We start from the raw sequence: 20,742 nt of genomic DNA, 5'->3' as shown, positions 1-20,742 counted from the left end.
CTTCACCTAGAATTTCTACTTCTTGATATACACTAATGATAAATGTGAACATATATCCACAAAAAGACTTCTACAAGAATACACATAGTAGCTTTCTTTAAGATAGACAAACATTGTAAACAAACCAAATGTCCAATAATAGGAGAATGAATAAATAAATTGCATTATATTTATATAATGCAATCCAGCTTAGTCATAAGAAAGTATGAACCACTGATATACTCAACAAGATACATAAATCTCTAAAACACTGTGTTGAGCAAAAAGTGTGATGACATTTATATGATGCTCAAGAACAGGCAAAAGTAATCTTAGTGATAGAAACTAAGAGTGGTTGCTCATGATGGGGAAGAGATTGGAAGGGGTCACAAGGGGATTTTCTGGATTGATGGAAATGTTCTATATCTTGATTTGGCTGTTGGTTATACAAGTGCATACATCTGTCCTAAGTCACCGAATGGTACTGTACACTTAAGATCTACACACTTCACATATAAAAATTTTACCTCAATTATTAAAAAGTTAAAGTATTAAAAGATAGACAAAATATGTTGATAAACAAATCTTCCACCCAAATAACTCTTGTGGTGACTGTTAGTCCCAGAAAATGGAGAGCACCTTAGGTAGGGTATGTGCCCAAGTTCAGCCTGTTTTAAAATATATTACACTAGAGAGGCTCTCTATAGGGCTCAGAATCTGATCTCATGCCTTCAAATGCAACAGTGTAGTTATACATTAAAGGTAAGAGGATTAAAAATAGAACCTTCTAAATTCCCCTAGAAATAGACCTGCCCGTGAGGCAGCTGCAGCAGCAGCTAGAGCCCAGGATTGATCTTTGTTCCCATCGTCCCTCCGCCTTGCTTTGAAGACAGAAGTGGGTCATCTGGTCTCCATGGCTTTCACTGAGGCTGCCAATACGAGCGTTAGTCAGGTCACTGGCTTTCTGAGAAACATCCCCCAAGAAACGTACTCAGATTGTCTGCTTCCTAACTGAACCCAATGGAATGCGATTGTAAACAGGGGTATTTGAGGGGGAAGTGCGTCCAAAACTCACCTCGTAAATCACAACCATGATGATGTGTTTTTGTTCCTGATCCCGCTTGCCCAGTTCCCCAACAGACTAATTGGAAATTGTGTGAAGTCCTGATGTAGAACTTAATGTAGGGATGCCTCCTCCCTGTCTTATGCCTTTGGTTACCAGTGAATAGCAAACAAGTGCTCTAGAAGAGGAATAGATTCCAGACTTGCCAAAATAAAAGCAGGGATTGGCTGGAATGGTTATAAGCTATATCTCTCTCCATTCCCTCTGTAAGGGCACAGTAGTAAACATATCCTTATATTACCCAGCTGTCAACCTCGATTCCACAGAATCTTAAATGATGGCTATTTGCACAAACAGCATTCAAATATACCCTGAATTTTAGTTTAATTATGAACCAAGAAGCTGTGACAACAGACACATCAGGCCGTCTTGGCAACATTGTCCTGTATCACAGAGATAACTGCTCTTGAGGATTGTCAGAAAATTTGATTATTTTCCTTTTACTGTGTTTACATCATGAAAATTTTGAAAAAATGAACTAATAATCTGAGCATTTGTTATCTGAATTCCACAATTTAAACTGCTCTTAGATAGCTATTCGGCCAGAGGGTGTTCTGTCAAAAACTAGATCCTAGATACATTTTAGTGATACCCATGGGTGTGGTAAATGAATTCATTTGCAAATGCCGGTACAGAGAATACTCCATTTTTTATTGACATCATGAGTCCTGTTTATCACTTATTTTGTTACTTAGCCCATTTGTCACTCCAAAGCAAACTCCCAAAAGCTACTGTCTGGCTTTTTAAAAAAGACTTCACGGAGATAGTTCAGTGAAAGGGAGTTCCCCTTCAAACACACACATACGATCATCCAACAAGACCGTCCATCATTTCTTCACGATCCTATAAAAGGGACAAAGGGGAAGACAAACATTTATGGAGAGGGAGATTTTTCTCATAATGGTCCCAATAAATATGTTGGTTGTAGAGAAATAAATGTGGAGGGAAGACATGCAAGCCTGATGTGAAGAAAGGCTTGTTCATGCTTAATACATTGGGGAAATTTCCAAGAGCTGTTCAACCATGTTAAAAAATATTACCCCTGTAATGCTGCCAAGGACAGGGGGACCCATGGTGACCAGTGAATAAGTGCTGGCCATACAAGTTAAAGTGCCTGGGGGCAGAAATAATTTACGTACCCAATTTTTCCAGCATGTCAACAACTGAAATTTCAAGGAGGAACACATGTATCATGGGCACATGGGCTACTTGCTCATACGTACACACACGCGCACACACACGTATACACAAACACTGGAGAGTCCTTGAAATTTGCCTTTTTTTTCCCAGAAAGACAAAAATAGAGCAGAAAATGTGTTGTCCACTTCCTCTGACAAGAGCTCTACCACCATTCCCATTTCCCAGGATTATCCGTGGGCTACGAAAACAATGAAAAAATGATCCAAGGATGCAGAAGAACTCCAGAACACAGGGTTAAAGGCAGTGGCATGCTTTAGTCACAAATAATACAAAGAAAAACCACATATCTGTAAGCTACTTCAAACTTAATCCTCCAAAGCAAATTACTGCAATTATTAAAGCCAGAAGACTTCCACGGCTCTTTCTTCTAAATGATGTTGTTCACCAGTAATAAGATAGTTAAAAATTCTGATTTCACATTGGAATTGGGTTGGTACAAAATCCCTCTCTGCCTGTGGCAAAATTTATTGCAACCCTGAAAGCTCTCTGCCAATCCCAATTATAATCACTCAACTGAACTAGTATTGCAGGTCATATAACCCAGTCTTCAAGGAGAGGATGACAAGATGGATAGGAATTTAATGGATTTATGGTATTAGACAATGAAGAAAAATACCTGTCTGGACCAATCATAAACTTTTCTTTAGCTGCAATTAACCTCATGTTGAAATACTATGTAGAGACTATGTAAGTGATAGCACTTAAGGAAAGTGATGAATGTGTAATTGTCTGGAGCTTTTTAGAAAAAAAAAAAGAGTTCTTGAAAATGAACATTTTCACCAAATAATATAGCATTGTGCTTGTATTCAGAATGTGCTTAAAAGACTATTTTAGAGATTTAGCTTACAATGAAAGATACACAAGCATTAGCCCCAGCACCAAAACAATGACCAAAACATACCTTTTGCTCCAAAAATTTTTGCTAAATAATTAAGTGGACGTGTAAATCATAAGAAGGGTATCATGTCTATCCAATAAGCATAGTAACAATTGAAATGAATATAGCAACAGAATGAAACCAAAATTAAGGGACTATGCTATAAGTCCCTTAAGAGCAGCAACTGGACCTTTTGTTGTCACTATTACAGTTGTTTTCTCTTTTCCTCTCCATTATATATCCAACACTTAACACAATGCCTGGAACATAAAGGGCATTCAAGTATTTGTTAAAGGTATATTCAATAGACAAAATTATTCCCAGACACCACCTCTGGTAAAAACAGTGTCTGGTCCCTGATGCTACACTCCAAACCATGTCATCTATCGTCACTTACATCCTCTAGCAAGTAATAGTCTCCTCTCAGAGTGGGAGGGAAATAATCAGTTAAACTTGAGCAAAAGAATGCTTTATCTATTAGATTTTACTTGATTTTACTTGATTTCCATGATATTTCTACATTCTTCATCCCTGATATTCTTTACTGGATTTTTGACTTCGGCTGTTTGAGTGACCTACCCATGCAGATGTTTCCAAGGTATCACCTCTTTTTCACCTGTGTCCCAGCCTTGGACTCACAGTCTTCTTTGACCTGGGTACATACATGTGTTTTGACCCAGAAAAGCACATGGATTTACTTCACCAACGCTCTCATTCTCTGTCTCTGTCTCTCTCTCTCTTCCTCTCTCTCTCTGAATCTTACTTTGATACCTAATGATCTTTAGAATCCCAGACCACAGTATAGCATTTCTGGTCTTCTACAACATAATGGAATTGGAGAATGGGAGAATCTCTCTCCATTAACATATATTTGTTGATACATTCTCTAGTTTCAAAATGTATTACTTGATGATCTTAAATTGGATTCACAGAAATACTTATTAGTAGGCTTGTAATCTTTTTATCAAAAAAAACTGTATTGTTAAGTATGAGAGTAAAACTCACAGAATGCATATGGAAGACAGCAAGCATGGACTGATTATTGAATCGTTGCCAAATAATTTGAATTTTTGCAACACAAACGGGGTTTGAATTTACTAACAAATATCCCAAATTGCTATTTGTGTATGTGTGTGTGTGTGTGTGTGTGTGTGTGTGTGTGTGCGTATATGTGTGTGTGTGTGTATGTATTAAGTTCTATTTCAATTTGGAAAGTATTCTGCAATACAACCTAGAATGATCATGTTATTTATTGTCCAAAATGAGAAACTTTTGAGAGTGAAAAGGTGCACGATGAATTATTATACCAAGACAAAAGGCATAAACTGAGACTTTTTTTTGAGAAAACTGATGTATGGTCATTCCCAAAGACATGACTGTGGCTCCTTTTAATAAAACTGACAGACACCTGACGGTAACCTGCATGGAAACCTGCACTTGAGAAACTCTGGCCAGATTGTGAGTCATCTTTCTGGAAGAAACTGGGTTTCTGGTTTGGACTTTAGCAGTGTTTTGTAATCTGTTTCCTAGAGACCTGCCAAGTTCTGGGCTGAACACATGGACTCTCAGAAATCACCCATCTTGAATTGTTTGGAATAAAAATAGATTTCAGAATTCTAAGGAAAATATTACAAGATTTTTTATGAAACAGAAATGAGGAATGGAAATATATACATACAGGAATGGTGGGGCAAAGGGGCGAATGGATGTGAGAAACAGGGCAAAAAAAATTTAAGAGATAGCTAATAGTTTTATGTGGGTCAGTATGATATATTGATTAAATTAGAAAATTAAGCTCTAAAAGAAGTCTTCTGTAACTGTTTTGATATTTAAGTTTTTGGTTATTTCCAAAATCAGTAGTAGAAGTAGGATCTAATTTACCTTAAGGTCCTTAAAGGCATTTGCCATCAGCTTTCATGCATTTAAAATTCCCTAAGGAACAGATCCTTTACATGCCCCTTCCTGTTCTGAATACAGATAGTTTCATATCCTCCTGGTATCAGGTACCATGATAGGCAGAATTCTAAGATGGTCTCAAGATTCCCATTTCCTGGTCTTCCTGCCCTGTATAACCTCCTTCTCTTAAGTGCAGTTGGGACTTGTGAATATGATAGGATAGTCACTCCTTTACTGAGTAACAATATATGACAAAGATAATAGGATACTCACTCTCATGATGACTTTACTGAAAAAAAGCTGATTTTTGGTAAAACTTAGTGTGAGGACCAAATAGACTTGTTAGAACCTTTTCAATTGAACTAAGCCTCCCAGTCACAGGCAGTGGTTGGAAAACCACAGGCTATGACACTACTATAGTGGGGAGGAGCAGAAAAGGCACACTCTGTGCACAACCAATCCCAGAGCATCCAGGGGCTTAACTGAGCATGCTCACAACTTCTCCCAGATTCACCAGTCAGATAGCTCTCTCATCCTACCCTGCTGGCGAAGTGGTGGGGCAAGAGGCAGAAAGGTAATTCTAAGGGAGCGGCCTCCATATGGAACTATGATGGCAGAGGAAAATAAGGTTTTCCTCCAACACAGAACTAGGGATATATAATTAATCAGCTTTCTGTTACTTTATCGAGAATGTAGGTGGCACAGATCAGTTGAAACACTTGTGTCCCATCAACTGAAAGAATGGTGTGGGACTACATAAAAAACTCTCAACTCAGCGACAGGAAGGCAAACAACCTGATTTTAAAAGGGACAAAAGATTTGAACAGACTCTTCACCAAAGAAGATATATAGCCAATAAGCCCCTAAAATATGCTCACATCATTAGTCAAGAAGACTAATTTCCTGAGGACTAACTAAGGAAATGAAAATTAAAACCACAATGAAATACCAATACACACCCACTAGAATGGCTAAAATTTAAAAGTCTGATAATGTCAAGTGTTGACAAAGATACGGAGCAGGTAAAACTTTCATGTGTTACTGGTGAGAATGCAAAATGGTACAGCCACTTTGCAAAGGAGTTTGGCAGTTTCTTGTAAAATTAAATATATATTTATCATAGTTCAACAATTCCACTCCTAAATACTTACCTGAGAGGAAAGAAAACATATGTCTTGAGCAAAGAATTGTACATGAATATTCATAGCAGCTTTATTCATAATAGCCAAAGGCTGAAAATAATCCAAATGACTATCAACTGGTAAACACATGAACAAAACGGTATAGCAGTACAGTACAATACTCATTAGAAATAAGAAGGAACAAACTACAAATATGTGCAGCAATATGTTTGAATCTCAAAAGTATTGTACTAAGTGAAAGAAGCCATTTATAAAAGATCACGTTTTCACGTATAGAAAATTCTCAAATAGGTAAAGCTATGGTTATAGAAAGCAGGTCAGAAGTAGCTGGAAGCCAGAAGTGGTGGTGGGGACAGTGTTGACTGAGAGGGAGAATGAGAGAACTTTGGGGAGTGATGGAAATATTCTATACCTTGATTAGGGCGGCTATTACATGATTATATGCATTTGTCAAGTCTCATGAGACTGACACTTATAATGGATGAATTTCATTTTACACAAACTTGCAACTTCAGTCCTAAGATTATTTAACCTCTCAGGATATTGGAGAGTGATAATCAGGGCTGCTGTGTGTGGTTATATAAGTTGTATAGTGAAACCTGCACAGCTGAGTGAAGAATACACCTTTGAGAACCCCAGTAATCTCAGTTATCCAGTAGCTTGTATCATTTTCCTGTTCTTGTCTCACCCAAACAAAAGCAGAGACCCTCCTAAACTTGAATGGGTAAAATAATTGCCTTCTAAAATTTTAATTAGTAAAATTTATCCACACAAGCTTAAGAAACCTCAACTAAGTATGAGACTTTACCGCACTTAGTAGAATGGGTATTGAATAGATACTAATACACATAGTGGACACATCTTGTTTGTCTACTTGGTACCCTTTTACTTGGGCCCCATGCCTCCCCGATGCTATAATTACCCAGTTTACTCAATGTAAATTATGTGGGGTTGATATTGCCCTTCCCTTGCCCCAAGTTCCAGCAAGAGTATTTCATCCCCCTACCTACAGTATTTGCTTCATGGAAGGTCATGTGACACCAACAGGACATCAGGAGATACATTCCTCAGGATTGTAAGGTTAAAAAACCACGTAAAACTAAAACTTTTAGTAGCTTTCTTTATCCCTCATAGAAAAAGGCCTCCTGGAAATGTAGCCAAAATCTAAAAGCAAAACTGAGAGATGAAAACAAACAGCCCTGACAATACTTTTTGGGCATTGAATCCCAGCATGCATGGACTTTTCAGTTACTAGAGCCAGTAAGTGTCTCTTATGTTTAAGCTAGTCTGAGTTGAGTTTCTGTCACATGCAACCAAAAGAGTGCCAACTATTACAAAACATAGAACATAGAAGCCTTTATATGACAGAAAACTAAAATGCAGAAAGCGTTACTCAAAATTATAGGAAGTTGATATACTGAATATTTAATTGGCATCAAGACCCTCACCCTAATCCTGAGATGACCACTGAGTCACTTTGTAACACTGAATCAATATCTCAAGTTTTCTAGGAGCAGTTTTCTCATATCTAAAATGAAAGTACAGGACTTCCCCGGTGGCACAGTGGTTAAGAATCTGCCTGCCAATGCAGGGGACACGGGTTTGATCCCTGGCCTGGGAAGATCCCACATGCCATGAAGCAACTAAGCCCATGTACTACAACTACTGAGCCAGAGCTCTAGAGCCCGCGAGCCACAACTACTGAGCTCACGCTGCAACTACTGAGGCCCGCACTCTGCAACAAGAGAAACCACCACAATGAGAAGCCTGCGCACCGCAACGAAGAGCAGCCCCGGCTCGCCACAACTAGAGAAAGCCCGCGTGCAGCAACGAAGACCCAACGTGGCCAAAAATAAATAAAATTTTAAAAAATAAAATAAAATAAAATGAAAGCATGAAACTGATCCACTTCGCACTCTAAATGCTGCAAGGACTTCATGGCTTCATGGCAGAATTAGAGCTTTAAAATTGTTAATACAGTCAACCCTCCTCCAGGACTTCCCAGTATGTGTTATCAGCTATTGATAAGCAAGGAGATCTTCTTTCATAAGGTGGAAAAAGTTCGGGTCTGGGTGGGATGAGAAATGGCATGGCAGTAGCAACACTGAGACTTCTTCATGGGAGTTCACAGGCATTGGAAGAGGAAAGGAATGAAACTGGAAAGGGAAATTGGGGAAGGCCCTGCTGGGTGACTGACTGGGGCACAGTCTTGTGTGGGAGGCCCTTTTTAGGGGACTTCAGGAAATAATTGGGGTATACTTTTTTTTTTTTAACTTTTTGGCCATGCCGCGTGGCATGCAGGTCCTTAGTTCCCCGACCAGGGATTAAACCCTCATCCCCTGCGGTGAAAGCGTGGAGTCTTAACTGCTGGACCACCAGGGAAGTCCCAATAACTGAGGTATACTTGATGGAGAATGTAGACGAGAGATATTTGTAGCCACCAGGCCACTGGTGGCTCAAGCTTCTCATATATGGTCATTAAAAATAACTGAAATGTGATAATATGCTCAACTCCGTTCATAATAAAAATGGGAATTAAAACTATTGTGAGATATCATTTTTAACCTATTCATTATGACTTTTAAAAGGCACTCTATTTAGTGGCTGAAACATGGATGCAACTAGAGATTATCATATTAAGTGAAGTAAGTCAGAAAGAGAAAGACAAATACCATATGATATCACTTACATGTGGAATCTAAAATATGACACAAATGAACCTACCTATGAAACAGAAACAGAATCATGGGCATAGAGAACAGACTGTGGTTGCCAAGGGGGAGGGGGCTAAGGGAGGGATGGGGTGGGAGGTTGAGGTCAGCAGATGTAAGGCTTTATATATAGAATGGATAAATAACAAGATCCTACTGTACAGCACAGAGAACTATATTCAATATCCAAACCATAATGGAAAAGAATATTAAAAAAAGAATGTATATATGTATAACTGAACCACTTTGCTGTACAGCAGAAATTGATACAACAATGTAAGTCAACTATACATCAATAAAAAAATGAAAAAAAATAAAATAAAATTTAGTGGCTGAAAATAACCACCATTTATCACCTTTGATGATTCTGTGGGTTGCCTGGGCTCAGCAGGGTGGTTCATCTGAAGGCCTGACTAGGCTGGAACATCCAAGAAGGATTCACGTGGCTGGTTCTGTCTGTCTGCTAGATCATCTGGGGCTATTTGCCAGAGTACCTTGGTCCTCCTCCATGTGGCTCGCACTTCTGATTGCCTAGGATTTACAAGAGTGAACATTTCAAGATTGAGAAAGTAGAAGCTGCAGATCTCTTAAGACCCAGCTTTAGAAGTTACATAGTATTACTTCTACAGCATTTTAATGGGCAAAAACAATTCACAGGGCCAGCCCAAAGTCAAAGGCAGGGGATATACACTTTGCCTCTTGATGGTAGGAATGGCAAAGAATTTGCACCCATCTTTAACCCAACATAACTTGTATGGAAGAAAATTTGACTGCACCTATAAAAATATAAATGCACATATACTTTGACTCAGTAATTTATTCATTGTAGTATTATTTGTAAGAGTAAAATATTGGGAAAAAGCTAAATGACCATCAATAAGTGACCCATTAAACATATTATGGTACATCAATGCAATGAAGTAATATGAATCTATTAAAAACATTGAGATATACTTTGTAATATTATATGAAATTATATATAAGATGAATTATGTGTAAAACGATGTATAGACTATTTTGTGAAATGTGAAAATATCTCTAAAATGAATTAAGTGATAAACAACAAAGAGCATATTGTTAAATTTATTACAATTTCTGGGATCATTCCAAGGATTAAAAAAGATAGATTTAGGCCTATAATCTCTTATCTGCAATCTTTGAGCCAGATGGTTTTAGAATTCAGAGTATTTTGGATTTTAGAAATACATTATTGGGCTTATACCCCTAGTGCAGCCTGAAGCAGCACCCCTTAATCAAACATATGGATATTTTGGTGGTAAAATGTTTGAAAATTCATGTCCAGTGAGATGATATAAGACTATAAATAGAGATTTTTTTTCAGAAAAGCGGATAAAGAATTGTAGTGTACACACACACCTTTGCTTGCATAATATACACATCAAGGTAAATACATGTATTTAATTATTTGCTTCAATATGGAAAAATATCTCTGGAAGGACATACAAAAAAACGATAACACTGGTTGCTTCCTGGGAGGGAACTATATGACTAGGTAGCAGGCATTGGAAGGTAAATACCATTTTATAACATCTGAATTTTATACTGTAAGATTGTATTCTTGTTAAAAAAATAACTGAATAAAATTTTCTTTTTCCAAGTCCAAATACTATGACACAGCAATTACACTTCTCAGCGTCTACTCCCAGAGAAATATAGATTCATGTATACAAGGAGACATGTATAAGGGTGTTATTGCAAGATAAAAATGGAAATAACCTAAATATTTATCAAGAGTAGAATGGTTACTAAATCACAGTATAGCCATATAAAGGAATACTATGCAAAATTTTAAAACAAAATTAAGCCATATATACTGGCATGGAAAAGCTCAACACTCAAAAAAAGAATTATGAATTCAGTATAAAAAATTATTAAGTAAATATATACAGATACATACATACATGCTCAAATATAGCACAGAAAAGGATCTGGGAGGCTTAGCGAGCTTTAGTCTCTGTGTGGTTCCTTTCATACAATGCGATTTATTTTTTTATTACTTGTAATATTATATATTAATAAAATTAAACAAAAAATAATGGTTAACTTTTGTCTCAAGATGGTGGATTGGGCACTTTCAAACAGTGGCTACTGTGTGTGTCTTCTAAGGTTCACTTTCGTCTTCTTTTCCCATCAGACCTTATCCCACTTGATTGAAACACAAGACAGAAAGAGACAAGAACAGCTAAAGCGAACAGGTGATAAGTAGAAGGCAGTAATAGTAACAGGAAGGAAGATTAGAGAATATGACTAAATAAAAATGAAACAACACCATCACTGCCACTGCCAAGATACCAGTAATTTGCTAAAATGTGCCATAAAATAATTATTTTATAGAATGCAGTGTATGTGATTCAAATCATTGAAACATCGGCTCATTAGCTGTCTTTCATATATTCTTGGGAAAAAAATTAAAGCCAATATTCCAATAAAAGTGAGATTGATAATGTGCTATAAACTGTCATATAGAATCCTTCCCAAGTTGAAATGGGTGTGAAAAAAATGTATCTTATTCTACATTTACAGGAGCAGTGGAGGGAAGGTTTTCAATTTCCTCATTAATTCATTCAAAGACAGGTCCTGAACATTTCACACGGGGTGCACAGATCCTGCAGAGCCTGGTAGAAGACATAGACACTTAAACAGTTACAGCAAGGAAAGGTGTAGGAATATGGCTGCTAGACTATGCATTTGGGCTTGGTGGAAGCATGAAGAATGATTAAAAGTTACTACCAGTAATACTGTAACATCTAACACTTTGAGTCCTTACCAAGTGCCAGGCACTGTGCTGTAAGCTTTACGTACGTTTGCTCTTTAATTCCTTCAATATCCCTGTGACATAGATACTGTTGTTATCCCATTGTTTCTGGTGAGGATTCTGGTTAGAGACTGAAGTAATTCCTTCAAGGTCATATAGCCAGTCAGGCGTGGAGCCTGGATTCCAGCCCATATCTGTCTGGCCCCCATCCTTTTACTTTTTTCAGGAACCATGCAACATCACTGGACTCAGGTGTGAGCCTTTAGCTGATTTTTGATGGATTGGCAGGCTGACGTGCCAGTTGGAGGAGGCATAAGCAAAAGTAGTATTTTTGAAGACCTACAGTTGGTTGAACTTGGCTGGAACTCAGGGTTGGTGAGGGAAAGTAGCAGGACATGAGGATGTGAGGCACACAGGCAGAGGCTGAACCAGAAATGTATTATACACCAGTAAAGGAATTTGGATATTATTACACACCTTATAGGGAGATATTGAAATGTAAAGACAAGTAGGTTCATAATTATAGCAGCACAGAAGGCAAGGTATTCTAAAGGTATTCCAGAAGTAAACAGATCAGTTAGGAAGATATTTGAAGACTCCAATCAAGACATAAAATTGGCTTGAACCAGTAAGGGTAGAGAGAGTGTCAGTGTGAGAACTATTTAACCTCTCAAATTCATTTGTCACTCTCATTCTGAGAGTAAAGTAATAGACTTGTGCTCAATAAAACTTACATATCAAGGCATCAAATGTACTGTTTTATTAACATTCACATTCCAACTCTGTGGCCACAACTGTATGTTGGTGTTTCCTACCTGATTTTAATTCTTGGGGCATTGACCTCAGTCCCTGAGGAATCCCTTTTTTAACCTAGGGCTGAGAGAATGTTGATTTGAGTTGTTAGGATTTCATAGCTCAGAAGAAGACTGAAAGATACAGTGCAGAGTTAATGGATTTCTCAGCGACTTACTAAATGCAATGTACGGTCTTTCCTAAATATCATCTTGTTTGCTGAAATGCAAGGTCTTTGTGTTTCCTATTTCCCAGTGTCCCAGGGTGAAATTCTCAACAGGTCTTGAAGTGGGAAAAAGATAAAACTCAAGCAGGTTAATTTTGCTGCTTGATTGCAGCCCTGGTAAAACAGTTGATACATGAGGAGATTAAAAATATTAGTTAAAGTGAGATTTGGGATTATTTGTTTTTTCCAGTTATCCAATCACCATGGACAATCAAGAATGAGTTTCACTGTCAAGAATCCTCCTGTGAATGGAACACATCTCATGTAAATGAGTGCTATCATGGATTAATTTGGGCTACCTTTTCAAGTTGAAGGGTGTCGATGTTGTAAATGTTCTCTTTTTAAATAGTATAGTAGCTACTATGTGTCATTCACTATTCACGTGAATATTTAGGAATGTAAGCAAATTTCAAAGGACAATTATTTCCCTAGGGAAAACTAAGGACTATAAATCCTTATGTTATCAGAGAAGAGAATTTAAATATTTTAAAAATCGGAATGCTAATAACAATCAATATTTATTGAAAAGAATTGCTTTAAGTCTCTCTGTCATAGAGAAGGCAGGCTGTGAAAGGAATAATCATGTGGACCTGGAGCTAGGAGAGGTGGCTTCCTCCCCTGTACTGACATCCTGGTGCTGTGTCACCCGATATGTCAGGACTTCTGTTTCTCCAGCTACAAAGCGGAGGTAAAAATGACTTTCTTTATCCCCTACTGGCTTCTGGGGAAGATGAGTGATAGGGAAGTTCATGCCAAGCACTTAATAAAAAATTATTTCAGTTCATCAACGTTTTGGATTTTTCACGACCACAGAGACAAAGAAAGTATCTAACTGTTTTTCTCCACGGAATTAACCGACTTTTGCTTTCATTGAATTGATGGAGTTGGCCAGCAATTTGGTCTCCCCTTCTTAGACTGATCCCCCATCCAATCAAGCCCATGCCATGCTGATTTTACCTTCCATATTGTTCTCATGCCTGTCTCCTCTTTTCAGCACCCATGCCATTTCCCCAGTTCAGGGACAGATCATCTTTCAACAGATGTTGCCGTAGCTTCTTAACTGACCTGCTTGCCTCCATTTTTGTTCTATTTAGATCTCCCCTCTTGTTGTACCCAGGCTCATTTTTCTAAATCTCAATCGGACCTGTCTGTGGCTTCTCATTTCCTGTGGGATAAAGTCCATGCTCCTTAGCCCAACTTGTAAGAAATTTCATGAACGGGGTCCCCTTTATGTCTTTGATCTTTGCTCCTCGTACTAACAACCTTGTGTTTGATGCCTTCGTCATTTCCTGCATTTCCTTGCATACACCAGGCTGTTTCATCCCTGTAAGTCTTCCTTCTGCCTGGGACACTAGTCTCACTTTTCTTCACCCAGGTCACATTCCTCACTATTTAAGGTTTTGCTAGTCGTCCTCTCCCCCTGGAAGCCTTCCTTCAACTTTTCATTTGAGCTGCGCCTCCTCGTCTGTTTCCATAGCTCTCTGTGCTTGCCATTACCAGCATACATTTTTCTTATGCTAACATGGCATTCATTCTCCCACAAGCCTATGTATGATTCTTTAATAGCAGGAGCTATATTTTGGTCATCTGTCTCCAGACTCCAGGACAATGGATGGTTCACGGTAAACTTCAATAATGTCCCTTCCTCTGATTCTCTTCCTCTCTTCTATCCTCATTCTTTTATTTCTTGTATAGAAATTTAAAGCTGCAATTAGAGACCATCTGGTCCCATTCTTTACTCTCCCACCCCATTTACAGAAGAGAAAACTGAGATTAGAGCTACGAGCCCAAGATCACACTACCAAATAGTGGCAGAGACCGATACAGAACCCCCTTCTCCAGAGAATAAGGGCTAAACTCTTTGAAATAAAAGTTAGGGTAAAGTTTGGTGGAATGCCTAGCACATAGTAGGCATTTAGAAAGTGATAGCCCATGTCTCTTCTTAGCTCAGTTGTCTTCCTATGATATTCCACTGCCTTTCTGCAAGAGAAACTCTTCCAATTGCTTTCCTTTTACACTTTAGACCCTGGGGTAACGGATACAGCTACAGAGATCATAGCTTCGAAAGTACTCGAGAGGAACGGTATTTTATAAATCCAACATTGCTGACTGCTGATGGTATGCTATTAAAACTGTTAACTCACCAGGACCAGAAACACCCCAATGAGGGTGCAGAGTTTTCCTGTTACATTTAATTAAAAGATCATTTTTATGACAACATCGTATTAGGGGTGATAAAAGGATCGTAAATTGCTTCATGAGGTCACCAAGAAAGTTCCAATGCCCCATTAGTTTTCATTGTCCAGTCCCTAGATATCAACACTCACTTTTATCACAAAGTACATAAAACATGTGCCCTTTCTGGTTGCAGTACACAAATGTTCCCCCAAATCATATTGAGCTTGTTTCACATTTTAAACTTATTACTGCTAAGGGCAGATGTAAAATGTGACTAATATTTTATATGCTATAAAATGAGGAAGTTCTGGAAAATTACAGATGAAAGTGCTTCGATCTCTGAAACTTAACATGTCATTCTGTAAATATCACAACTCCAATCTCCTATTTTTGATCACAGTATTGCAACCTAAAACATACAGTGCAAAACTGTATATAAGCAAAAGTACTGGTACGCAGGGATGATAATTGTTTAACTATTAAGCATGTAAATTTGTTTTTTAGAATGGATGGGAAAATTATATTAATTTTGTTACTTATGGACATATAGATGTTATTCTGCAAAGATGCATTTTATCATAGGCATTAAGAAATGTTTTTATAAGTGTCAAAAAAAGCTAAACTATTAACCAACCATGATTTTATGAAAGTCCCATCAATTTCCCAGAAGTGACTGAATTTTCTGTGTTACTTTGGTTTGGACATGCCTAATTAGTAATATTCGAAAAATCACAGTGCAAAGGAATTTCCAGAAGTCAGGTTCTCCAAAGTGGCTTTACAAAGCACTAGTTTCTAAAGCCTTTATAAAACGATTTTATTAAGAACTTCACTGAAAACCTTGATTTTTTTTTTTAATCACCTGGTTTTCTCCTCTTTCCAAAGGAAGTGACCAGCCAAAACTGTCTGTATGCAACAAAAAGATAAAAATTTCAATTAGGCTCAGTCCTGTCATCAGCAGACCACATGAGAAAGTTTGAGAGAATCCACATTACATATTGATGTCTATCAGCGGTGAGACCACAGCCATGTTTCATTCCAGGCCCCTTTTGTAGGTTTGGCAGCCACTGTACCCAATAAAGGCCTAATCATATTAATTTATGCCCCTATCAATTATACATACAGATTCCCCAGATAGCTTGTCAGTTTTTATTCACTATTTTCCAAAAAATACGCCTGTTACAGTTACCGTGCAAATAGTAAGACTGTCAGAAATGGAGATTTAAAGAATCTTACTTAAAAGAGGTGGGCTTCCTTAATTTATAAATGTTGTATTATATGTCATACATGTGCTAGTTTTAAAATCAGGTGCAGTGCGGACATGGAAGTCACATGAAGGACTTTCAGGATGGAGTGGGGAACCTTCTTGATCCCTTTGTCATGCTTTAATAGTTCTTTAAACCAAACAATCTTTGGCCTATTTCTGTAAAATATCTCAGAGATTTTTCTTTGAAGCAATCATTTATTTTTGTGTCTCCATCAGTTAAGTAAGATTTTGAAGGCACTATCTTCACACACTCTTTCACTGTGTGGTCACCAGTCTTATGAAGGTGGTTCGCAGAGAGTCTGTGTCCTGTCTTTGGGGATGGTATCTAAAGCCTATGGCTAGCTAGGCAGGTAGAGGTGCCTCAGCATGGTGAGAGGCAAGGGATAAGAGAGTATCAGCAGCCCAGGAACACTGAGGACAACTCTGCCTTCAGGAGTAACTCAAATCAGAAGATGCTGGGAGTTGGTCAGTGACGTAGCTTGAGCTGGGGTTGGGGTAGGGGGGTGGGAAGAAAATCAAGCCTAGTTCAGTGACCCTCTGCTTTTCCTTTTTTTTGTCTCCATTCCCCAAATCAGCTGCTACTCATGTCTATGCTGACATAATTTTGCTAGCTGACAACTAGCTCTTGATGACATAATTCTGAGTTGGCTCAAAGATGAGAGCCAACTTTCCAAGAAGAGGTGCCAAAAAAGGGTCTCTATGTGGGTGACCTTAGTGGTCACCTAATCGCTATACAGAAGGATTGGGAGGTTGGGTCTGTTTAGAACATGTTGGACAGAGGAAAGTGCTTTGTTCATTGAATAAAAACATATAGATTCTAGAAAAGAGATGCAGGCTGATTCATGGAGCTTAGATTCTACTGGGAGAGTGGTAAACCAACAAATAAAGATATAAACTGTGCTAAGTGCTATGAGGATGAATGTAGGATATTATAAGGGCAAAACAGGAAACCTCATTTTGATGGGAAGGTCCAGGAAGGCTTCCCGGAGGAAGCAACATGGGAGCTGAGGGTTAAGTAGGAGTCAGCAGGGGAAGAAGAGCAATTTGAAGACATGCAGTATCTCCACTTCCTTTCTAACTCCACAGACATGATGATAAGGAATTTAAAACTATAACCCACAAAGACAAAATGCATGAGAGAAGAAACCACAACAGATGTTCTAACGCGATGTTGAAAGTTGGAAAGTCTAGTCTTAGCAGAGGGGAAGAAAGGCCTTGTACAATGAGTGAACCCAGATAGCAGAAGTGAGAGGGTGGTGGATGCGAGACAGGAAGCTGGTTATCGCTGTGCACAGCTAGGTCTCAGGTCCTTCAGGAGCTTTCTGAGGAACCATGTAGAACCAGCTCAGAGTAGGCTAGAGCATTGATTCATGACTCCCTCCCCCAACCATGAAGGGCTGCTTCCGGGAATATTAAAATTTTTTTGCTTCTGGCCTGTCACCAGGCAAGAACTTCAAACAGCCCTGGGGCAGCAAAGTTCAGAGAGTGAGGCCGTGTTTGATGATGCTTGATGTGGGAATGTCCATTCCTGCCCTGAAGTCAGCTGGACTGAGGGTTTGGGGCCCACAGTCCCACAAGAGGCTGCTACAGACAGAGGCAAAGAGAGGAAAACAAGACTCCAACTGCCAGTAGGGGGCACACCAACAAGAATGGAATTGGCTCCCATCACAAACCCCATGACCTCTGAAGGCTGGGTGTGAGATGGAGTTGACAACAGGAGAACTGCTTGAGTGTCTGTACAAGGTGAACTCACTAACTCAAGTCCCCCTTCCCCAGCCCGAGCAACCAAGCAGCTTCTCTTTTCTCTACCAGAGGCAGGGAGGCTGCTTCCTAGGGAGCCCAGTGGGGACCACCCCCGAAAACCACCATTAGTGATAGTAGATGATCCTACTCCCCGGCTGTCTGTCTTCTTTGTCTTTTCTTTTGCAGTTCTCTGAGTAGCTGTAGTCTTTTTCTCTCCTTTCCCCACTATTTCTCATTTTTGTTTATGTGGTTCTTTTAGTTTTTAAGAAGGATTTCCTCCACCTACTGTGAATCCCAAATGAACACTTGTGTCTGTGTGTGTCAACAGGAGCTACTGTGCATTATACGGATGTTTCCTAAATTCTACTCTCATCCCACAAGGAGGAAGGTCTACTTAGTTGTCCTCCAGCCAGACACCTATTCTTACTGCTTTCATCTTGATGGATCACCCTCACAGAATTCTGTTTCTCAATAGTGTCAACTTCTTCCCACCTTCTCCTACCCACCCCCAACCTTGGCCCCAAGCCTAAAAGTGGCATGGATTACTTCCACAAACATCATTGAACAGAACTAATCATAGTAGTCATATGGCCCCACTTAGATGCAAAGGAAGCTGGGAAATGAGGGCTTCTTACTGCCCAGGAGGAAAACAAGAATAGCAAGTAAACACAAGGCCTTGGCTCTGCACAGTGACCCTGGTCAATGGCCAATTTCAGTATTCTAGAATCCCAGGAATATTATTCTCCTGTCACCTCATCCCCACCCCACTAGATTTGCACTCATCTCTATTTGCACGCTGACATTCAGATTTAAGCTATCCAGTGTGGCGCTGAAGAAGTTCTCTGCCTATTGCCAAGAGAATGGAATTTCCCTGGGGTGTATGAGACGAAGTTGATGAATGCTGGAGTAGAATAGAGGAGACAAGAGTTGCTTGATTTAAGAAAAGTGAATGGCGCTGGAGCAGACAAATGAATCTGTTGCAAGGACTAATCAGAAACCACAAATGAAACAAGCTACACATATTCCCTGGAAAGTAGAACCACTAAAACTGGTTGATCCAGAAAAGACGGACTCGGTGAGAGGGAGAAAGAAAATGGAGAAAAGAATGAAAAGGAGATGCCTTAGTTAGCTTGGGCTGCCATAACAAAATACCATAGACTGGACCTTTAAACAATAGACATTTATTTCTCACAGCTCTGGAGGCTGGAAGTCTGAGATCAGGGTGCCAGCATGGTTGGGTTCTGGTGTGAACCCTCTTCCTGGTTTGCACACAGCAGCCTTTTCACTGTGTCCTCACGTGGTGAAGAGAAATAGCTCTGGGGTCTCTTCCTTTTCTAATAAGGGCATGAATCCCATCATACAGGCCCCACCCTCATGACCTCATGTAAACCTAATTACCTCCAAAGGCCCCCACCTCCTAATAGACTTACATTAAGGGTTAGGGCTTCAACATATGAAATTGGGTCAGTGGGAGGAGAGACACAAACATTCAGTCCATAACAGGGAGTCAGCTGAGAAATAAAATTTATTAGTGAGTGGCTTTTTGGCAAACATGTCAGAAAATGCAGGAAGTAAGCATTAAGGGCTTTCCTATTTATTATAGGATATTTGATTACTTGTTATTAATCAGAACAGAGAAGTTCAGGATGAACAGCTGGCAGGACACTAACCCAGAGATCTAGGTACCATTTGTTACATCTTACATCACTGAGAAGAAAATCCTTTAAAAAGATAGTCAACATCAAAAATGCCTTAAAAAGACAATGCATTTTACCTGAGCGTCTAAAAGATGAATTTGTCTCTTATTTTTAAAAAATGTTTTCTATTGCACTATCAGTTTAAGTTATACAGCTTTACTTTTTATAAACCTTAGCTGAATGAGGGTCATTTTATTGTAGTCAGCTCTCAATTTTCCATGGTAGGAGAACATTTTTCACTTGGCATTTGAGAATTTTCTTTAACAATTGTATAAATATCCACTATATGCAAAATGCTGTTCTTGAATAAAATAGTCTCTGCTCTTACAGAGCTTACATTCTTTGAGGGGAAGGGATGTGTATGAGCAAGAAAATGAACTAGAAAAAGATCAGATGGTAATAAGCGAAGTGAAGAGAATTCAACCAGAGAGTAAGATGGAGGGTAATCAGGAGGTGGGGGGAAGCCTCTCTCAGAAGAACACATTTAAGGGCTTCCCTGGTGATGCAGTGATTAAGAATCTGCCTGCCAATGAAGGGACACGGGTTTGAGCCCTGGTCCGGGAATATCCCACATGCCACAGAGCAACTAAGCCCACCACAACTACTGAAGCCCACATGCCACAACTACTGAAGCCCGCGCACAGCAATGAAGACCCAACACAGCCAAAAATAAATAAACAAATAAATTTATTTTTTAAAAAAAGAAGAAGAACACATTTAAGCTGAGGTTTCAATGAAAAGGAAGAGCCTGCCATGACAAAATCATGGGGAAGAGTATTTCAGACAGAGGGAGCAGCAGATTCTCTGAACCAAGAACAGGCTTGTTAAATTAAATTATAGGAGAGGAGCATTGTGGCTCAAGAGTGGGTGTAAAAAGATGAAAAGATGCTCAACATCAGTAATTATTAGAGAAATGCAGATCAAAGCTACAATAAGGTATTACCTCACACCGGTCAGAATGGTCATCATCAAAAATCTACAAGCAATAAACACTGGAGAGAGTGTGGAGAAAAGAGAACCCTCTTGCACTGTTGGTGGGAATGTAAATTGATATAGCCACTATGGAGAACAGTTTGGAGGTTCCTTAAGAAACTAAAAATAGAAATACCATATGACCCAGCAATCCCACTACTGGGCA

At 39.0% G+C, this 20,742-nt stretch overlaps 2 long non-coding RNA genes across 3 annotated transcripts in view; both read right to left on the bottom strand.

Annotated features, from left to right (window-relative positions):
• LOC309644699 overlaps nucleotides 1–20,742 on the bottom strand; it is an 887,681-nt gene that overhangs the window by 28,869 nt on the left and 838,070 nt on the right. The window lies entirely within an intron of this gene.
• Nucleotides 1–20,742, bottom strand: part of LOC309644481 — a 136,971-nt gene that overhangs the window by 70,886 nt on the left and 45,343 nt on the right. Inside the window, exon 2 of one of the 2 annotated variants that reach the window (XR_014254451.1) lies at nucleotides 9,285–9,459. This is a non-coding gene — a long non-coding RNA (uncharacterized lncRNA). Of the gene's footprint in view, nucleotides 1–9,284; nucleotides 20,192–20,742 lie in introns of those variants that run through there. The other variant, XR_014254452.1, reaches the window with a different exon arrangement.

Source organism: Balaenoptera physalus (assembly GCF_965194825.1).
Source record: "Balaenoptera physalus genome assembly, chromosome: 1".
Classification (NCBI taxonomy): domain Eukaryota; kingdom Metazoa; phylum Chordata; class Mammalia; order Artiodactyla; family Balaenopteridae; genus Balaenoptera; species Balaenoptera physalus.
The sequence above is the reverse complement of the archived record's forward strand: the minus strand, read 5'-3'. Positions and strand labels throughout refer to the sequence as shown.